Source organism: Ictidomys tridecemlineatus, chromosome X, assembly GCF_052094955.1.
Source record: "Ictidomys tridecemlineatus isolate mIctTri1 chromosome X, mIctTri1.hap1, whole genome shotgun sequence".
In the NCBI taxonomy this organism is placed as follows: domain Eukaryota; kingdom Metazoa; phylum Chordata; class Mammalia; order Rodentia; family Sciuridae; genus Ictidomys; species Ictidomys tridecemlineatus.
Genome location: NC_135493.1, coordinates 4,716,280 through 4,736,272, shown reverse-complemented (window position 1 = coordinate 4,736,272; position 19,993 = coordinate 4,716,280). Strand labels below are relative to the sequence as shown.

At 43.2% G+C, this 19,993-nt stretch overlaps 1 long non-coding RNA gene across 1 annotated transcript; it reads left to right on the top strand.

The window, feature by feature from the left end:
* The first annotated feature begins 6,501 nt into the window (after positions 1 to 6,501).
* Positions 6,502 to 16,729, top strand: LOC144371671 (uncharacterized). Its single transcript, XR_013431637.1, has 3 exons — positions 6,502 to 7,128; positions 11,640 to 11,769; positions 15,796 to 16,729. It is a non-coding gene; the product is annotated as an uncharacterized LOC144371671 (long non-coding RNA).
* The last annotated feature ends 3,264 nt before the right edge of the window (positions 16,730 to 19,993 follow it).

Below are 19,993 nucleotides of genomic sequence, written 5' to 3'. Positions count from 1 at the left end.
AAATCTCCAGAGCCTAGAATTCTTAGAGGAAATGATTTGTTTCTCTCTAGGAAGATTTTTCTCCTTCTCTTGAAGAGCTCAGCTCTTGTGTCACAGGCAGATGAGATACATAATCGGCTCCAGCAGATGGGGCCACTACACATATACTGCAGTCACAGTTCTATAGGACTGAACAGAGGTAGGTGTCCTTAGGCCAGTATGCCTGCTGTTTCCATGGACTGTCTTATGTCAAGCTCAGAAAGTTTTCAAAATGACTCACTTACAAGTGATCCTGTCACCTGCACTGGAAAATAGGGTGGTTTATGCCTGCTGGGCTCCAGGCCATCCTGGACAAGAAGAAAGGTGTCACTAGAGTATTCCTGGGTGGCTGCTGCTCATCAGGCTCCAAGAGAGCTGGCCGTGGATTTCAGGAGTTAGGGAAAAAGAATGAGATTGTCTGTAAATAACCCTTAGGAACTGGGCCCTGAGCCAGGGGACTTCCTGGATGGTTTACTGGCCTACTAGTTGAGTGATGGACATTTGAAGCCATTCATCACAAGCATTCACTAGGGGCTGGGAACAAATAATTAGCTTGGTCACTTGTTTAAATCTTTATCTCTGGAGGTGACCCAGAGGAGACAGCATTGGCTGCTTGTGTCATGTCAGTCTACAGAGTCAGCCAGACCTGCAATTTTATCCTAGCTTCACCACTTCTGACATTGGGTAGGTTGCCTTCTTTATTTCAATCTCTATTATCTCATCTAGAAAATGGAAGAATTCAAGGAGAAAGCACCCTCTAAGTACCTAGGGCAGAGTATGGCTTATAGCAGGTGCTCAATGATCAAGACCCTTTGTTATAAAAATAACCCTGAACTTGGAGGCTGAAATTTGAGCCCCAACTACCTCAGCAATGATGAGCAAACCATTCCCCTTCCTTTGCTTCAGTGGTAAGACAGCATAACATTACATAGCCTACCTCCCTCTTTGGAACGTGATGAGTTGTAAATGGGACAAAGAACATAAAACAGCTTTGATCATTGTCAAGTGCTGCTCCAGTGGAAGATTGTCCCAGGATTAAGTTAGGAAGATGACTGGAGTCAGTGGAAAGAAAGACACAGTCACAATGGGCCAAGGTGGCAAAAATGATTACACCTAAAGTAGCCATCATGCTGTCCAGGAGGACATTAAGGGGAAAGTGCTAAGAAGTCAGCTGGGCTTTTTCTTAGAAGCTTAGCCTTGCCCCTCCCAGAAAGTGTACATTACTTGTGCACCCACACTGAACATGGGGATGCTCATATGCTGGGATGGCAGAGCAGAAACTGCACTCTGCCCCTCCTTTCCTATTCACATAGCCTTGGACAAAACATCTCACCTTATAGCTTTGTGGTTTCTTCACCTGCAAATTCTACATAATACCATTCACCACTCTGTGGTGATGGGGTTTTAAGCAATATTGTGACTGTGAACGTGATTTTGAGTCTCTAGAGCAATATAGAAAGGTAGAGAGTTACTTTTTATTCTGCATCTCTTCATCAGTGTAAAATATAAATGTATCTCTTCTGTGTTGTAGTCCTGGAAAAAGGAATTTGTACCTACAGGCAGGGTTGTATGTGGGATGAGTATGAGTATACTGAGGGTGGCTGGAACAAAGTATCACAAACTTGGCAGTGACTTAGATAACAGAAATGTATTCTAGAGGCTAGAAGTCCAAACCCATGACATTAGTAAGGTTGGTTTCCTCTGAGGGCCAAGAGGGTGTTATGGGTTGAACCTGGAATGTCCCTCAAAGGCTTATGTGATGAGGCTTAGTTGGAGGAAGTGGGTCATTGGGGTGTGCCCTTGAAGGGGACATTGGGACCCATTCTGTTTCTCTCTCTCTCTCCCTCACCACCTACTGCCATGAGGTCAGCAGCTTTGCTCCACCATATGCTCCCACCATGATGTTCTGCCTCACCACAGGCCCAAAATCATCGGAGCCAAGTGACTGTGGCCTGACACCTCCATAATCATTAACCAAAATAAACCTTTCCTCCTTTTAAATTATCATCTGTATTTTTTCATAGTGATGGAAAGCTGACTAACATGGAAGAACCTGCTACATGCCTCACTCCTACTTTTGGTGGTTTTCTGAAACCCTTTGGCATTCCTTGTCTTACAGAAGCATCACACAGACTGCTGCCTTCGCCTTCCCATGGTGTTCACCCTGCTGTGTCTGTGTCCAAAGTTCCCCTTATAAGCACACTGGCCATATTGGATTAGGGCCCTTTCCTACTGCATTGTGGTATCACTTCTCCAGTGAACTTATTTCTAAATAAGGTCATATCTAAGTTGTTAGGGGTGAGGACTTCAACATAAAAATTGGGGAGATGCAATCCAATCCATAATAGTATGTATGTGTTTTAATGAAGCTTTATTTTCAAAAGAAACCCAAGTTTCTGCTATCCAAGCTGAGTTTTTCCACTCTCCCAACTCTTTGAGGTTTTGTCATTGCCTATGCCTTAGCCCTGACACAGGTGAGTGAGGCTTGGGCTCCACTCAGGGTATCGGTGGCTGACAGCAGAGGCATATGGAAGGACAGAGAATCACTGGACCAGGCTGGAGCTCCTGACATTCTTTAGGACTGACTCCATTCGATTCCCAGCTGATGCCAATTAGTGTCCCTTTATGTGCTGCAATGCCCCAGCCATCTCCTAAAGGAGCACTTTCCATCTCCTGGGCCTCTGCTGCACTGCTGGACCTGTCCTGTCACATGTCTGATCCCAAAGGTATTCTTTCTGGAAAGCTGGTGTGACCCAGCTAACTCAGAATTTTCTAGTACAGGTGTCCCTGCCCAGAGTCTATATGACTATGGCATTTCTGGAGTGGAGCCTTAGGATACACATGGGCCTTCCTGTCCCCTAATCCCACCTCCTGCCATCCCTGGTCACTTCTTTATCCAGAAACATTCCTATTGGCAATGCTGGTCAGATTCTGGCCGCATTGTTCCTGTACTCTAGCTGCCAAGCACCTTGGACTCAAGTGTATTTTCGTCCCAATGATCTCACCCCTGGGTCCCAATTAAATGATCTTTCTCCTTCCTCTGAATGTTTGTGACTTCTCTCTTAAAAATTTATCTCCACGGTTCCTCTTCATCAGTGTTTTTATTATAAGCCAACTCAATCTTTAATGAAATGTGTATGATAATGATGTTTTTCTTACTGCTAGCTGGGTTAACAAAAAGAAGTGTTTCCTTGACCTTACTTATAAATGAGGAGTGGTGGGCAAACAGGAGAGATGTTTACATGGTGTGATCCAACTGCTGGGAAGAGCATTCAGTCCAAAGCTATGAGTGACTCCTGGCTGTATTACTGACTAGCTATATAAATTCAAGCAAGTTTGTCCAAACCTGAGCTTTCTAATATGTCCAATAGACTAATGATCTTGCTATGCCCATTTTAGTAGACTCTTGTGGGTCCTGAATATTTTTTTAAAATCCAACACTTTCATAAACTGTGCTGTGTTCCAGGCACAGTTCTAAACACATATTTATATGTATTATTTCATTGAACCCTCATTAAAAAAAAAACATGGAAACTGAAGCTCAGAGTAAGAGATTTGCCCCAGATTGCACAAGTTAGTCACCAACCCCAGGTGTTTGGTTTCTGGTTACCTGTTCTTACCTACCACATACCCTGTCCTTCACAGTGCATGTGAAAATAGAAGATGTGATGAAGCATTTCATAAATCCAAAGGTGCTGCTTACATTTTCCATTATTTTGAGACCCAGATATCACAGTATAAAAGTGTCAAGTTTGGCCTTGAAGTTCTTTCCATCTCCTTCCTCTCTGACAAGTTGTCTATGTGTGCCTGATGGAACAGATACCAAAGATACGTTATTTATCATACTTCTCAAATGATCATATTTATTACCAGGATAAAGTGGTACTCATGTTAAAAGTTGGCATGCCATTTATATTTCTGGCTGCATGATTTGGTTCATGAGACAAAATCACAGAATAGCTTGGCACCAACTAGAATATTCTAGATGTGTGAGAGGCACATTCTCCAACAACCTATCAGAAGTCTTGAATCTCCCAGCCCATAAAAGCATGTATTACTACCACAGACTAGGAGTTTATGCCATCTCACCATTCATGCCAAGCTTTCTGAGAACACTGATTCCTGAGGCTTCCTCTGGGAGGCTAACATTTGTCTGTGAAGTCTCTACACTCAGGCAGAAGTGGGCAGGGGAAACAGTTACTAGAAGGGCCTATCTTGACCTTCCCAATCAGATGCCTGGGTGGAATGCTCTAAAATGTTGGTCTTTTAGGGAAAGGAATGAGGTTAGTGGCCTTCCGGTTCATGCTCAGTATCTTCTGGAGCCTCAAGCACTGCCAAGCTTCCTGGCTCCCAGCCCTCATTGCCACATAAATCAGGGCCTTTTTAGTTTCACACATGGGCTCTTCCACAAATCACTTCTTACAAGACCCCATCCAATCAGGTTGCCTGTCAGAAAGTAGGAACCCAGTAGCCAGAGGCATGAGTGCTCAGTAATAGCAGGGAGCCTCAGAGAGAATATGAGGCAGGAAGGGAGGCAGAGTTCAGGTCTGAGACTCAATTCTTGAACTTGTCCCTTGTTCCCCTGCTTGTCAGATGGGGACCCTACCTCTATCTCCTCCTATCTCTGTACATATGAGGAACTGGGCCCTAAGTCCTCTCCTGGGAAGGTGGCATCCCTGAAGAGTAGCCACAGGACATAGGACTACAGAGAGCATTTTGCATGCCCTCAGGGGAGCTGGCCAACTCTTGTGCAAAAGCCAGATGCCTCTGATCCCCTTTGGCACTGGGTGCTTGAGAAGAATTTGCTTGATCATGAATTTTAAATGAGAACCTCTGCAGTGGGAGGGAGCTTCAGAACAGTTTCTTTCGAGGGCTGGGTAGGTGTAGCCAGCTGGTGGACAAGCAGCTCGCTAGTGTTTCTTTTCCACTGCATTTGCTCAGCTGTGTCAGCTGACCATGGTGCCACAAAAGCAGGCTCCACTTGGCTCCTCTTCTCTGGTAGTTTTGCAGGGCCATGAATTCCCAGGGCTACTTCCCAAGCAGCCTGTCAGAATGAGCCATTCAAACCTCTTCCTGATTTTCTACTGTCTGTATTGTTCCAGCACAACTCAAACCATGCTATTTCCTCACTCAGATCACTCAAATTCCCACAATCTAGAGGCTGCAGTCCAAAGTCAAAGTCAGAGATGACTTTTCAGGCCCTCTGTTTGGCCTGTGTGCCCAGCCTCCTCTCCTATAATGGACCCCCCACCCCTGCCTTTGCCTATTTCCTTGGTGACAGCTTCAACTTCTCTCTACCAGTTCCTGGCACAAACTTCCCTTCTCTTCCCAGCCCTGTGGCAGTCTGGAGTGGCCTATCTTTTTTATAGTTAAAGAAACTTGGCCAGGCATGGTGGCACATGTCTATAATCCCAGCAGCTCAGGAGGCTGAGGCAGGAAGATCACAAGTTCAAACCCAGCCTCAGCAATTTAGTGAGGCCCTAAGCAACTTAGTAAGACTCTGGCTCTAAATAAAATATAAAAAAGGGTTAGGGATGTGGCTCCATGGTTAAGCACCCCTGGGTTTAATCCCTGGAGAAAGAGAGAGAGAGAGGGAGAGAGGGAGGAAGCAGGGAGGAAGGGAGGGAGGGAAGGAAGGAAGGAAGGAAGGAAGGAAGGAAGGAAGGAAGGAAGGAAGGAAGGAAGGAAGGAAGGAAGGAAGGAAGGAAGGAAGGAAGGGGAGAGAAAAATAAAAAGAAAGACGGTCTGTGTGAAAGGCCTAGTTTATCTAGGTATGGACTAAGTGTTTTTAATTTAAACGGGTTCCTGGTCAGCCGTAACATATAGGGACAATTTTATTACCTTTGATTTTACAAGTGAAGAAATTGAGGCACAAAAATGTTAAGTGTATACCCACAGCCAATATATGGCATAGCTGGGATTTGTAGTCAGATCTGACTCTGGATCCCCTCTTCCTTTCACTCTATTCCACTTTGGTCTCTTAGGGCCCACCCCAGTCCTCCCTGTGGAAAAATTTTCATCCCTTTCCCCTCCCACTGCCCCACCACACTGGGTTCAGAATCCTTGGCCATCAATGTGCTTGGCACCTCTTTCTTTCTCACATACATTCCCCTAGCACCCAGTCCAGGCTTTGCATGCTCAGGCTGAAGTTCAGCTGGTGGGAGTTTACCTTACTGGCTTAGGTTCTGGAAGCCATGGAATGGAAATAGGCAGACACTGCCATGGTCAGCCTTTCTCCCTTTCCAACATGGAACCTGAGTTGTCTGCTTTGTAGCCAGTAAGAAGAGCTGCAGGTTCCTGTGAGTGGCCACTGAACTTTTGTGGGCCACGTGTGGACACTCAATACATGCTGCTGAATAAGTCCTGCAGGCATTGCTGACATTTTAGAGATCCAGGGGACTTCCCTGTGACCCCATTGTCTGATTTCTCTCTTCAGCTCTACCCAAGGGAATTGGAGTTCTTGACCTTGTCCTTAGAGCCTATGTGACAGGAGAGTTACAGGAGAGTTTGAAATAAACAAAGGACAGGAGAGTTTGAAGTAAACATGTTGTGATGAAGAAAGGTGCCTAAGCTAGAAAATGTGTGAAATAGATAAGGATAAAAGGTAAACATGTTTTGAGGTATTTTAGCACAAAACAAGTGTGATTTTCTAAGATAAGCAAAGATGTAAACAAGATGTGATGTAATAGAGACGATCTGTTAAGATAGGATAAGAAATAGAAATTATGGAATAAACATGTTTTTGGTTTAAAGTATTGTAAACAACTATAGTATTTAAAGGCCAGGAAGGCTGAGCTCTTTGGCCAGTTCAGACTCACTATGTGTGGGTCAACATCGAGCGAACTGAGTCCCACCAGCCTCTGTTCCTGTGCCTCGTGTGATGTGATGTGATGGAGTGAATAAACCGGGCATTCGAAAAGGCATCTCGCGTGTGGCGGCGGCTTCTTTCAAGACACGGATCGCCGGCCGGGAGAGGTTACCTGGGGCAGGGGCAGCCGTGACTTCAGGACCACCCGGGAGCGGTCGGAGGACCTCGCCGCCGTCCTTTGCTCGTGTCAGCTGGCGTAGTCGGCAGGATTCGATCGGGAGAGTGCACAAGGAAAGAGAGGGGTAAGTGCCTTCCCCAAAACGCACCTTCACAATCCGACCTCCGTTTGTGGCCCGAAGTGACCGTGAGAGTCCGGCACCCGGGAACCCAGCGGAATGAGGAGGGGAACGCACCCGCTTAATCCTTTACGGTGACGGCGGACCCCCTGTGAATGGGCTGGTGTAAAGAAAGGATAGGAATTTGGGCTCGACTGAAGTGGGAGGAGCATTTGGGGAAACTCCTGAACCATATAGAAACGTATAGCTGGATCCAGTGGAATTGGTCTTTATATAAAATAAGAATATACTTCAGCATAGTAAAATGGGCATACGAGATACCATAGCAAAGCTGAAACAGTGTACTCTAAAAAGAAAAAATTCAGAACACAGTGATAGTGAGCTAGAAGCTCAGTTGCCATGGCAACCACTAGAGAGGATAGTTCAGGCGAAAATGCCTGAGTTCCAAAAAGGAACCACCGTGGAAATAGCCCTAAGCAATCCACAGATAGTGAAACCAATAATAGAAAGGGCCAATAAACGTGAAATCCCGGGAATCTTATGTAAGATCATTAATGACGTAGACGAGGACAGACTTAAAGGAAAACGCCTGGTTCAGGAAGCGCTTAAGAAATGCAAAAATCCTTTCCTACAAGATATCATAGATAATGAGCCATGTTATAAGTCAGAGCCTGTATCAATTATTAAGACTTCCACGCCCAGCAGGGGACGCCCTGACGGGTTGGAACAAATAGTAGAGACTAGAGATATGACTAGACCAGAAATGTTACAATTGAGACAGGATTTCTCACAGAAAGGATCAACTGATGGAGAATTTTTATATAATGTGTGGTCAAAAGGAGGAGAAAGCCTCAGACTCTCGGGGCGAGAAATGCAATTAGTAAATATTCAGATAGACCACCCCGGAGTGATGGAGGCGATGCAAAGAATGATTGAAGAAGAGCCATTAGAAGTAAAAACATTATTTAATTGGATAGCTAGCGCATGGAGAGAAGGAATTCCCCAATTAGATCTAGGGGCTTTTGAAGGCAAGGTCCAGTGGAAAACCCCGACGGAAGGTATAAGGATGGTAAAAAAACTGGGAGTTTTCTGCAAAGTTTATGATGAGAATCAAGGACCGCCACTACGGTGTAGATTAAACCCAATGCTCAGACGAATAATAGTAAAGGGGGCACCGGAACAGCATCGGGTACTCCTTTCCACGATGCTAGCAGGAGCCACAGACCTTTGGGATGTGGTGGAATTTTTAAAACAGCATAGAGAATTACAGATCGAAAATAAAATGTCTTTTGAAGCCACCCTGACGTACATGAGAAAAAACTCTTGGGGAGTCACGCCTGGCCAGCGTCGGCTCCCCTTCAGAGGGCCATTCCAGGAACAGCCGCGTCAGGGGAGGAGAGATTATCGCAATCTAAAGCCAGGTCAAAAATGGCAAGGACAGAAATTTACAAACTTAAAAATACGGGGTCCAGACAGCAACCCCCGGGAACAATCAGAAAACCAGATAGGAGGGGTAAATTACAACCGAAGATACACAGAAACCCGATACCAAGCCCCTCAAAGCGCACGCAGGTGGCCAGCGAAAACTCGCTTCGGCGACCCGCGTTTCAATACAGTGCGTTTTGGAATGCAGACTCGAGACCATTCATTCAGCTAACTTTTATTATAGATGGACAAACATGTTCAGACTCGTTTCTGGTGGATACTGGAAGCGAGATAACTATTATAAGAAATGATTTTGTAAATAGAAAAATAGAAGGAGAGAATGTAAATGTTCAGGGAGTGTCCGGGCATATCCAAACCATGAAGAGATGTAGAGTAAAACTGCTGGTTTATGATAAGGAAATGGAAGTGTCAGTCCTGGTGGGTGGAGTACCACACTCAGTGTTAGGGATAGACGAGATAAGAATGCTATTTGGAGAATGGTTGCCTATCAAGAGAATTAAGCATTGTTATGCAGGCAGCATTCCAGAGGTGATAATTGAGCCCGTAAAGCTGCCACGAATACCACCTTGTTTTACAAAACAATACTCCATAAAAGGAGGTCATGAGGAAATATCAGAGGCCATTAAGGACTTGTTGAATAAGGGAATAATAGAAAAAACTCAATCTTTTCATTACAATAGCCCAGTGTGGCCAATAAAAAAGCCAAACGGGAAGTGGAGACTCACAGTAGACTATAGAAATGTAAATAAGTTAACTCCTACCATGCCGGGTTCTTTGCCTGACATTGACAGTATCTATACGGAAATTAGAAACTTTTCGCCCACATGCTTCTGTGCTATAGATCTAAGCGACATGTTTTTCGCTGTACCTCTTCATAAGGATAGTAGAGAAATGACAACTTTTACGTGGAACTCAGTACAATACCAGTTCACAAGAGTGCCACAAGGATATAAAAATAGTCCAATCATAGCACATAACGCTTTACAACTTTCATTAGGAAGATTACAATTACCAAGAGACACTAAAATATGGACATATGTTGACGATATTTTATTAGCTGGCAGAAATACAGAGACCCTAACTACTGCCAAAGATATGCTAATAAAGACCCTAGTGGAAGCAGGGTGGAGCATAAACCCAGAGAAGATTCAAGGACCGAGCGCCTCTGTAAAATATCTAGGCATCGTATGGAACGCTAAGGGTCCGACAGTGCCACCTACCGTCATAAACAAGATAGAAAACCTAGCATCACCTAAAAACAAAGCCATGGCACAGCAAGCAATAGGAATTTTAGGATATTGGAGACTACACATTCCATATCTACAAGTATTATTGGCACCAATATATAAAATAATAAGGAAAGCATCAGATTTTGTATGGACGGATGCACAAGAAACTGCATTTCGTCAGGCAATTGAATATATAAAAACATTTTCCCAATTATATGTGCCACAGCCAGGAGAAATAATTATTTTAGACATTGTATTCGCCAATGGTTTTGGTAACTGGGGCATTTATACCAAGAGTCACGGGCAGACAAAACCAGTTGGATTTTACTCCAAACGTTTCCCATATGCAGAAAATAAGTATTCTTTCTTTGAAAAAACTGTTTGGACAGCTTATTGTGCTTTTCAGTCTCTAGGGTTTAATATATCCAATAGACAGGTGATGATAAGATGCCCAATGCCTATATTAGATTGGGCTAAGATGCCAGATAATGCATTAACAGGGCTACCAATTGAAGGGAAAGTAATGCAATGGAAATGGTATATAAATAATCTAGCCCAAGATACCTCAATGATGGGAAGTTCAAAAATTACAAAATTAACTGAAAGTGTAAACGCCCAGCCTATGATGCCTGTTCCAGTCCCAATAGTGGAACCAAAAGTAACGCCTATTGGAAGATGGGGAGCATCCGAGACACATGCTAATGCCTGGTTTACGGATGGCTCCAGTGCAGTGATAGGAAAGAAAACAAAATGGAAAGCAGTTGCATTTAGGCCCCGTGATGGTAAAATTCTATCTAAAGAAGGTTCAGATGATTCTGCTCAATTGGCTGAACTCTTAGCAGTCCGCCTCGCGGTGGAAGAATCCATAAAGGAGGGAGTAAAATATGTACATATATTTTCAGATTCATGGGCAGTGTGTAATGGTATTGCAATTTGGTCAGCAAAGTGGAAATTAACTGACTTTACAATAAATGGTAAAGATGTATGGGGAAAAGATACATGGAAATGGTTAGCAGAAGCTCCAATCCAAATCCTGATCACTCACGTGGACGCCCATACGGGACGCCAGGATAGTATTTCTAAGAATAATGATATCGCTGATAAATTAAGCAAAATTCCAATACGAGTAAATGCCATTAAATTGAGAAATCCAAACCAATGGGAGGTAGACAAAGCCTCTGATACAAAATTAACTTTAAAACGTAAACCTAATTGGCATGTGGTCAAACCACCAATGGAATCTGATATCACATTGGATGAAATTAAACAAATCCATGCAAATCTTGGACACATTGGAACACATGGTCTGTACCAATGGTTCAATTCTAGAAATATTAAGACAACCTGGAATAAATGTAAACAAGCTATCACTGGCTGTGAAAAATGTGCAGCCAGTGGGAGCAGGTTTAGACGTAATCCACCAAGCACAAGAACGGCCCCAGCAGGATTTAACCAATTAGTGCAGATTGATTATATTGGGCCATTGAGAAATGGAAAATATGTATGTAATATGGTGGATTGCAGCACAGGCCTTGGAATGGCTTACGGATGTACAAAAGCAAACCAAACGTCCACCATAAATTGTGTATGGACATGGTGTGCCCGATATGGATGTCCATGGAACATAGCCTCAGATCAGGGAACTCACTTTACTGGAGCACGTGTTCAAAAATTGGCAGATATATTACAAATTTCATGGGATTTCCATTTGGCTTATAACCCCACTGCAGCAGGTGCAGTGGAAAGATTCAATGGGTTACTAAAAACAAAATTACATATGTTAATGGACACGATGCCTTTTGAAAAGGCCCTGCTAATTGCAGTCTTTGAACTTAATTGCAGGCAGAGGCTACATAGGAGTTCCCCTTTTGAGGAAGTGTTCAACAAAGTTATCGAATATCAGGAGGAGGACGAGGAAAAACCATCGAATCGTGCATCAAAAGTATGGATTAAAGATAGAAACAGTACAAAGGTAACTAAGGGTGAAATCATTGCCGATGGGCAAGGAAATACATTTTGGATATCAACTAGTAAAGGAGACCTTAGGCTAACTAAAGATAAAGATGTATGCACGAGATAATGTATATCGACAGATCTGGAGCTTTGTGCTATTCATAATCATTGTTGTGTATGGTTGTGCCTTGTTATCTGGCTACTTTCATTGTAATGAGTGGCAAAAACATAAGAACAATACATGTATAGGATCCATAGGAGAGGAAAAAGTAAAAAATGTTATGAGATGTGTTATACTTAATTATACAGTGTGTTTTTGGTAGACATCTTAACATAATAACTATGCTGCTTCAACGCTGGACATTGTTTTTTGCTATTATTTGTGTAACAACAGACAGCACTGCTAGCACTGATAGTGATGCTAGCAGCAGTAATGATGCTGATGTTGGCACTACTACCACCACTACCATCTCTACTACTACTAAACCTACTGATACAACTGCTGCATGGAAATGGATTGAGTCACAAAGTTTGTCAAAAAGTCAATGGTCATATAAGCGATGGGTAGAAGAATACCTACAGTTTCCACAGTCTATGAAAGAGGTAAGCAATGACACTGTAATACCACAATACTGGAGATCAAGAAAGTTTCTGCAGAATCTAACAGCAATACTTATACTATCACAAATATGCATTTTGCACCCACTTTTACAGACATTATGCACCGACATCTTGTACATCATTTTACGAATGGAATACTACAGGCATCTATTCACCTTTATTCAGGACTGTGTCAGAAGGTGGATACACGAATGCATATGAAACTAACCCGTTGCGATGCCATCTGATGGATGCCATTCTGGACCAATGGGCACAGAAACCACATTTTGTGTATCATTTCCGGAAAATGAAAGAAAGTACGTGGATAACACAATACAATGCTACAGCAGCCTTGCTGAATAGACCTGCAGAAGAAATACATGTTATGGAACCAGATGATGACAGCGATCTCTTCACTTGCAAAAAAGCTACAGATATCAGCATACCTGCATTACCGTTCCAAGCGTGGGCAAGTAACCAACAAAATGATTATCACGCATTTGATTATGACTACGAAGAAGATGAAGCCTCTCATTCCTCTTTCGACTCCTACGAGATAGAAGACGACAGGAAAACTACCCACACTAATGACAGTGCAATTGATGATGACACAACAACAACTATCAAGACAACAACTATGGGAATAGACCTCCTACCCTACGATGAGTCCCAAGAAGTGCTTAACAAATGGTATAGTCGTCCAAGACATCTGCAAGGAGCAAGACCAGTCAAAAGATGGCCAGAAGCTCTAAAGAAACCATATGGAGCCTATTGTCCAAAAGAATTACAGGACTATTTGGACTTGATGAGTTCTGAAGATCATAAGATGACAATCTGGTTAGATGACTTGCAAAACAAAACTTTGGGATACACAGACTTTGTAACATGCGTTGCAGATTTTCCAAACCTTCCGATATTTGGTGCATTTGACATCCTGTCTACATATCGCTCAGACGTACATATCTCCAACACATCATTCATGCCAGTGGAAGACTGGTGGAAAGTGCTGACTTTAGGAACAGAAACATGGAGATCACCAGTGGTATTGACTGACCCAATTCCACAGCCATTTACGCATAATATGGCACGACGGACGTATACACCACCAAGTAAGCTTAAAAATATAGGTTATGTGTGTGTTCGCAGTATTTTTGGAGAAATGCAAAATAGGTCAACTGGTGTTGCATTCATAGGACGCGTATGTTTTCCTTATGACCTAGGACTGATAAAGTTTTGCAAATACAGGTATTGGTATAAGGTAGCAGGACAAGTAATGGACACAATGTCCTATCCGCAAATAGTACCATGCATGTTCCTGCATCCTTCCAGACTAGATCCTACGTGGCAGACACCACTTTTTCCCATGTTCCACCATGAAGGATGGATCTTATATCATAACATAACCAGACGATATGCATTCAAGAATACAGTAGAGGAATGGGACACAACAGAAATAAACGAAGGTGTATGCCATGAACGACATTCCGACGTCTGTAACAATCAGTTTGTAACCTTTAATCAATCATTCTGGACTAATAATAGAATCCTGAACAGAACACAAAATCCCATGTGGAACTGGACATGGTGTTACAATTTTTCAAAGGAGAACTGCATACCAGAAGAAGATCATACTGTTTTACTTAATGCAACACATATACATCTAATAAGAAATAAAACACATGAAGCGTTTGACTCACCATGGCAACCAGTTTTAGTAATCACACCAACAGACATACATAAAGGAATAAAATGGAACGTGTCATTCCTACAAGTAGACTATTCATTCAACGGATCAGCATTGGCAGAAAATGGAAAGCCATATTCAGACTTATCATATAAATTTTATGATCACTTTATGTCATCTTTAATACCTGTGTTTAACATATCTAACTCAACAATTAGAGACGCCCTACATAATATCAGTATACCTATGATGGCCAAGAAGAGAATCTACAACGACACAAAAGGAGTGCCTATAGCATTAGAAAGATCCAACTGCAGATGGTTCCCATCCAATATCGCCATAATACATGGAGTTCACAGATCCATTGAAGATAATGTGTCAGTATATGACATCCCAATGGATGCAGTCAATACTTCCCACATAACAACATATTGGGAATCTACGGTGAGACACACATTGAAACCAAAGGCAACAGCATTAACATACAAATATCCAAAAATAGACGAAGTAACATTATTAACAAAGAAGAATGTAATGGATGATGATGTAGAATCAGAAGATGGATGTCCAAGTACACAATTATGGGACACTAAGATCCGGTATCACGTAGAAGCTGCAGACAACAAGACTTTGAGATGGTGGATGACGGCAGGCATGGACTTTTCCAAATGGAAAAACGTAATACATACAGGAAAACTGCCATACTATTGGTATATGCTACTACCAGCATTAGAAGATGACAATTCCTGGTGGATGTATGACATTGTGTCTCATGATGTCTTACGAAATACAACGGACATTTATGACAGTTATGCAGGAAATCATAAAATATATGCCTATAAGATGACAATGAAAGACTGCAGAGTGACACCCGAATCGCTCAAACCATGTTTAATATACAGAGGAGGATTCAACGAAACCAGGGGGTGGGTGACAGCCCACTACCCTAGAAGCGTCTTGTTCCCGCCAAAAGCAAAAATGACAACCACTGAAGCCCCAGCATATCTACCACTTCTAAGACAACCACTGAGATTCCTGGTGCACCCTGCGATCCAACCAGTGAGACTACGGCTCTCACTTGGACAAGCATTCAGGGATACCGAAGTATGCGGCTCAGAAAAATGGCAATATGTACTGCCAGATTTATTTTACAGCATAGCACGAAATGCCGCAGGACGACGTCCGTTACAGCTAGCAGCGGTAGGTGCTTTCATCGCTGGAGCTGCTCTTGGAGCATTGATCGCCGGAGCAATGACAGAAGAACTCAGAGTTGAAATTAGTGCATTAAGGAGCTTACAAGGTGGCGATTGAATAATAATGTCCTAATCATAAGTGAGCTGATCTTGTGGTACCCAGTGACGGGCAACTTCCACGCTTGTACTGCAACCTAAAACAGGGGAAGGGGCCTCCCCAAAACGGGTAAGTAGTACAAGGGCAGTGGACGACCTAAGACAGGGGCTACTTGATTCCCTTTGCATGCAACCAATATAGAAAGACAGGAGACTTGAACACAAGTTTCCAGAAGGGTAATACTTATCCCTGGCCCCGAGGGCCCGATTTCGCCCAATTTATTGTGTTGCATGAACAAAGTGGCCAGCTCATTCGGACATGACACAAAATTTTTCTTTTAAAAATCCGCACCTAAAAAAAAAAAAAAAAAGATATCTCACAATGTGCATGGACCTTTCTATTCCCAACAATGACGGACATTTCAACAAATGTTTTAATTCTTTAATTTGTGCTATATCTACTTGTTGATAGGTGTTTTTACAACAACGTGTCTATGGATCGGATAGTAATAGAAAGAATCTTGGGTCGCCGAAAGAAAAACCAACTATGGAGACATGCTTGGAATTTGACCAAAACACCTCCGAGTACTCCGGTACCACTAGTTCCACTCTACGAAGAGACAGAAATAACGGGACCCCTGAGAGTATGCCACGGAGCAGTAATACTTTTGAAGAACATAACTGATGGACAATTGCGACATATGTTGGAAAACTATCCTAGCATTGTACCTTACCCTGTGTGCTGTGAAATTTGGAATTCTTTAGTTCAATATCTCCCGCTGTGTATTGTAGGATTTTGCACCTCTACAGGATGCAATCATTGTATGTTACAGTAATAATTCTTGGACGCCTTTGCAGGATAACGGTGTCATTGCTGTTTAACATGCAGTGGTATACAGCCACCGCCTGATGGATAGTCATTGATACCTTCACCCCTTTTATTGGTCTCGGTATCAAGGGGGTGGAATGACAGGAGAGTTACAGGAGAGTTTGAAATAAACAAAGGACAGGAGAGTTTGAAGTAAACATGTTGTGATGAAGAAAGGTGCCTAAGCTAGAAAATGTGTGAAATAGATAAGGATAAAAGGTAAACATGTTTTGAGGTATTTTAGCACAAAACAAGTGTGATTTTCTAAGATAAGCAAAGATGTAAACAAGATGTGATGTAATAGAGACGATCTGTTAAGATAGGATAAGAAATAGAAATTATGGAATAAACATGTTTTTGGTTTAAAGTATTGTAAACAACTATAGTATTTAAAGGCCAGGAAGGCTGAGCTCTTTGGCCAGTTCAGACTCACTATGTGTGGGTCAACATCGAGCGAACTGAGTCCCACCAGCCTCTGTTCCTGTGCCTCGTGTGATGTGATGTGATGGAGTGAATAAACCGGGCATTCGAAAAGGCATCTCGCGTGTGGCGGCTTCTTCTTTCAAGACACGGATCGCCGGCCGGGAGAGGTTACCTGGGGCAGGGGCAGCCGTGACTTCAGGACCACCCGGGAGCGGTCGGAGGACCTCGCCGCCGTCCTTTGCTCGTGTCACTATGGCTGGGTTATAGGGGGCCTAAAGGCTCTTACCTCCCTTCTCCTCCCTCCATTCAACTCCCTATACACTACCACCATCTAGGTAATGAGCAAGGCTTCTCTAGCTACACTGGGAGAGGTCTCATGGGTTGTAGCCAAAGGCCACCAAATGCTGATTGTGAGAACAAAGCTGTGCCCTCAGATCCTGGGGCTTCTGCGGCCTGCTAGTCAGTCATGAGTTTACCATGCTCAAGGGGGTCCTGAGCACTAAGAAAGAGATGGTTGGAAAGGCCAGGCTGTACCCTTTGTTCACCTTATTAAAATGGAGCTGTTTTTAGGGTTTGACTGAGTCCTTAGCAAGAAAAAGCAACCCAGCAACATTTTCCAAAAGAATGAACCCTTTGCAGTGGCTGAGATGGCATGGGTGGGTGGTAGAGGTGGGTGAGTTCCAAGGGATTCATTCTCCATTTGACTATAGACCTACACACACCTACTAAAGTAGCCACTGATTATATATGGCTAGTTTTTACTTAAATTAAAATGTAATACAATTAAAACTTCATTCCCTTGGTTGCACTAACCACATTTCAAGTGCTCCATAGCCCCATGTACCTAGTGCCTACCCTATTGGAGAGCACAGATCTGGAACATTTCCATCATTACAGAAAGTGCCATTGGATAGCACTGTCCTAGACCATTTGGTTCAGGAGGAATGAATGTGGCAGAACTTCTCTATAAATGTCCCCCATCTTTTCCACACCTCCTGGCTGTACATAAGATACTTTTCTCCTTTAGGGCTCAACTCTTTGTGTGTGACAGCACCTCAACCCCATACATGCATGATTGCCAGTGGTCCAGTTTTCTTGCCCATCTTGTTTTGGTATGGGAAATAAAAATTTACTAGAAGAACATTGGCAGAAGCTAAGTAAGCTAATTGCCACCTTTTGGGGGCCTGCTTCTGAGAGTGGGTGGAGAAAATTGCCCACGACTATGAAAATCAAATCAAACTATTCAATACTCAGAAGGCTATAAAAGAACACACTAGCCTCCCAAAAGAAAAGAGGACTGAAGCTAATTTTTAAAGGCAAAAAAAATGTCTCTGAAGTCCTGTTGTCTGTCAGGATAAATTCTAATCATTTGCTGGTGTTTAAAAATTAGAGAAGAAATAAAGATCAGATTTGACCATTGAGGACTGACAATCAAAAGCTGGTCTGTTGATAGTTGATGGGAAGGGGAAATCACTGACATCTGTGGAGCCTTGGGAGAAAAAAGGAATACAGGAGAGAAGCAATATTTCCACAGTTGACAATTCACAGCACACGTTTCAACCAACTGGACCACTCTGGCTCTGTGGGGCAAATGGCTGCCTGCTCAGGATCTGCTGGGAGGTCTCTGATGCAGAGTAATACAGAGCAGATGCAGAGCCTTCTAGTACCTTCCATTTACAAGCCCCCCCCCATTCTTTAAATGAAAGGAAGTGGCTTCTGGGGCAGGGAGGGAGTATGCATGGGAGAAAGCCTGGGAGCAAATGAATGGATTAATGGGGTAAATGGACTACTCAAAATCCACTTTCTCAGTAGCCTTGAATTCAACAAAAGCAAAAAGAAAAGAAATTCTTTTTGCAGTTTCAGCTGGGAATAAAGCATATCAGACCTGACTTTGAATGAACAATAATATTTTCTATTTCCTTCATTCCATCCTAACCTATACTAGTATACAAACATGCCAACCCCATCACTAACTCAAATATGAGACATGCTCCATTAGGAACAAAGGGGACAAAGCATCTCATTGTATTCTACAACACTGTATTAATCTAGTAGTATCTCAAAGTAAAAAGTTGAATTAAAAACAAAAGGTGAAAAGGAAGTCATTTTGTGACTAGAGAACCTAAGGTCAATTCCTTCATTCTCTAGGCCTCAGTTTCCTCCTTTGTAAAATGGGACTACAGGAGTAGACAAGCTCTAAGGTTCCTCCAGATCTGCCATACTAGAATTATGGCTAGTGAGAGCCTGGGCAACACTTTTTCTGGGGGTATCCACAGAGCAGTCTGACTGGGAACTGCCTGTCTGTTCAACAGTGAGAGAGAGGAGACCAAAAGAAGCATTATGGCTGCCCAGCGTCACCTAGCATGTTAGCCTAAGCCTCACATCATGGAATCTGTTCCCCTTACCTTCTTGTGAATCGCATCCAACCCATGGCAGTAGTTTCAGTCTACAGATAGGGAAGAGTCTTGACACTGGCCCTGTCTCCTAAACTTTATCCTCTTTTCCACCCTTGGTGACAAAAGGCTGCAGCTCAGATGGGCCAAGAGTGAGTAGATTGGCTGCACTGGAAGGTATGAGATAGTGTTATTCAGCATCAGGGATGTCCCCTTGTTGTCAGAAGACTGTTGTACCAGGGCCAGGCTTCATCTCAGGAAAAGCTCCCTTATCCTGTTGTATGTTCTGTTGGCAGCCCCAGTGTAACAAACTCACTTCCTGTCTTTCCCACAAAGATTGTTTAGTCTGTCTGGTACCTTCCTTCTGCTTTGGGAGATGGTTGCCTGGGATTGATTTATCTAAAAAAGTAGGTTCAAACTGACCAGATCTATTGGAAGTAGCAGAGTATGTGCATTTTAAGCTCTTTGGCGAGGGAGGGAACTAGAGCAGCATCAGATCCACTGATACAACTAAGAGTTATTTACAGCAGAGACCCCCCCCTCCAACCATGTGACAATTAATTTTGCACTGGAACCAGCATTTGGTAAGGCTGAGATAGTCTTTTTCTGCCTTTCTTGCCCCTTCTCAGCCTGCCTCTTCTTTAAAGCAGCATGCACAGTGACAATAAGTTGCATTATGGGAAAGCACCTGAGACTGGGTTGCTCAGAGTCCCAAGGAACATCTCTTCCTTTCTGCTCTAAGAGTACATGGAGGGAGATCACTGTCTGTACCAGGATGGCTAAGGCATGGCTCTGAGGAACCAGTGGCTTATCCTATTGTGATTAGAGGTCCAAGGCTAGGGACAGATTGAAGGGGGCTGTGGGCTGTGTCTTTGCCAGTGAAGGATGCAGCCACTGGCAACAGGGCAGGTGGGAAGAGGCAGGTGGGACTCAAGCAGATGAGCTGAGACATTTGGAGATATAGATGGCTGCTTTCATCAAGGACC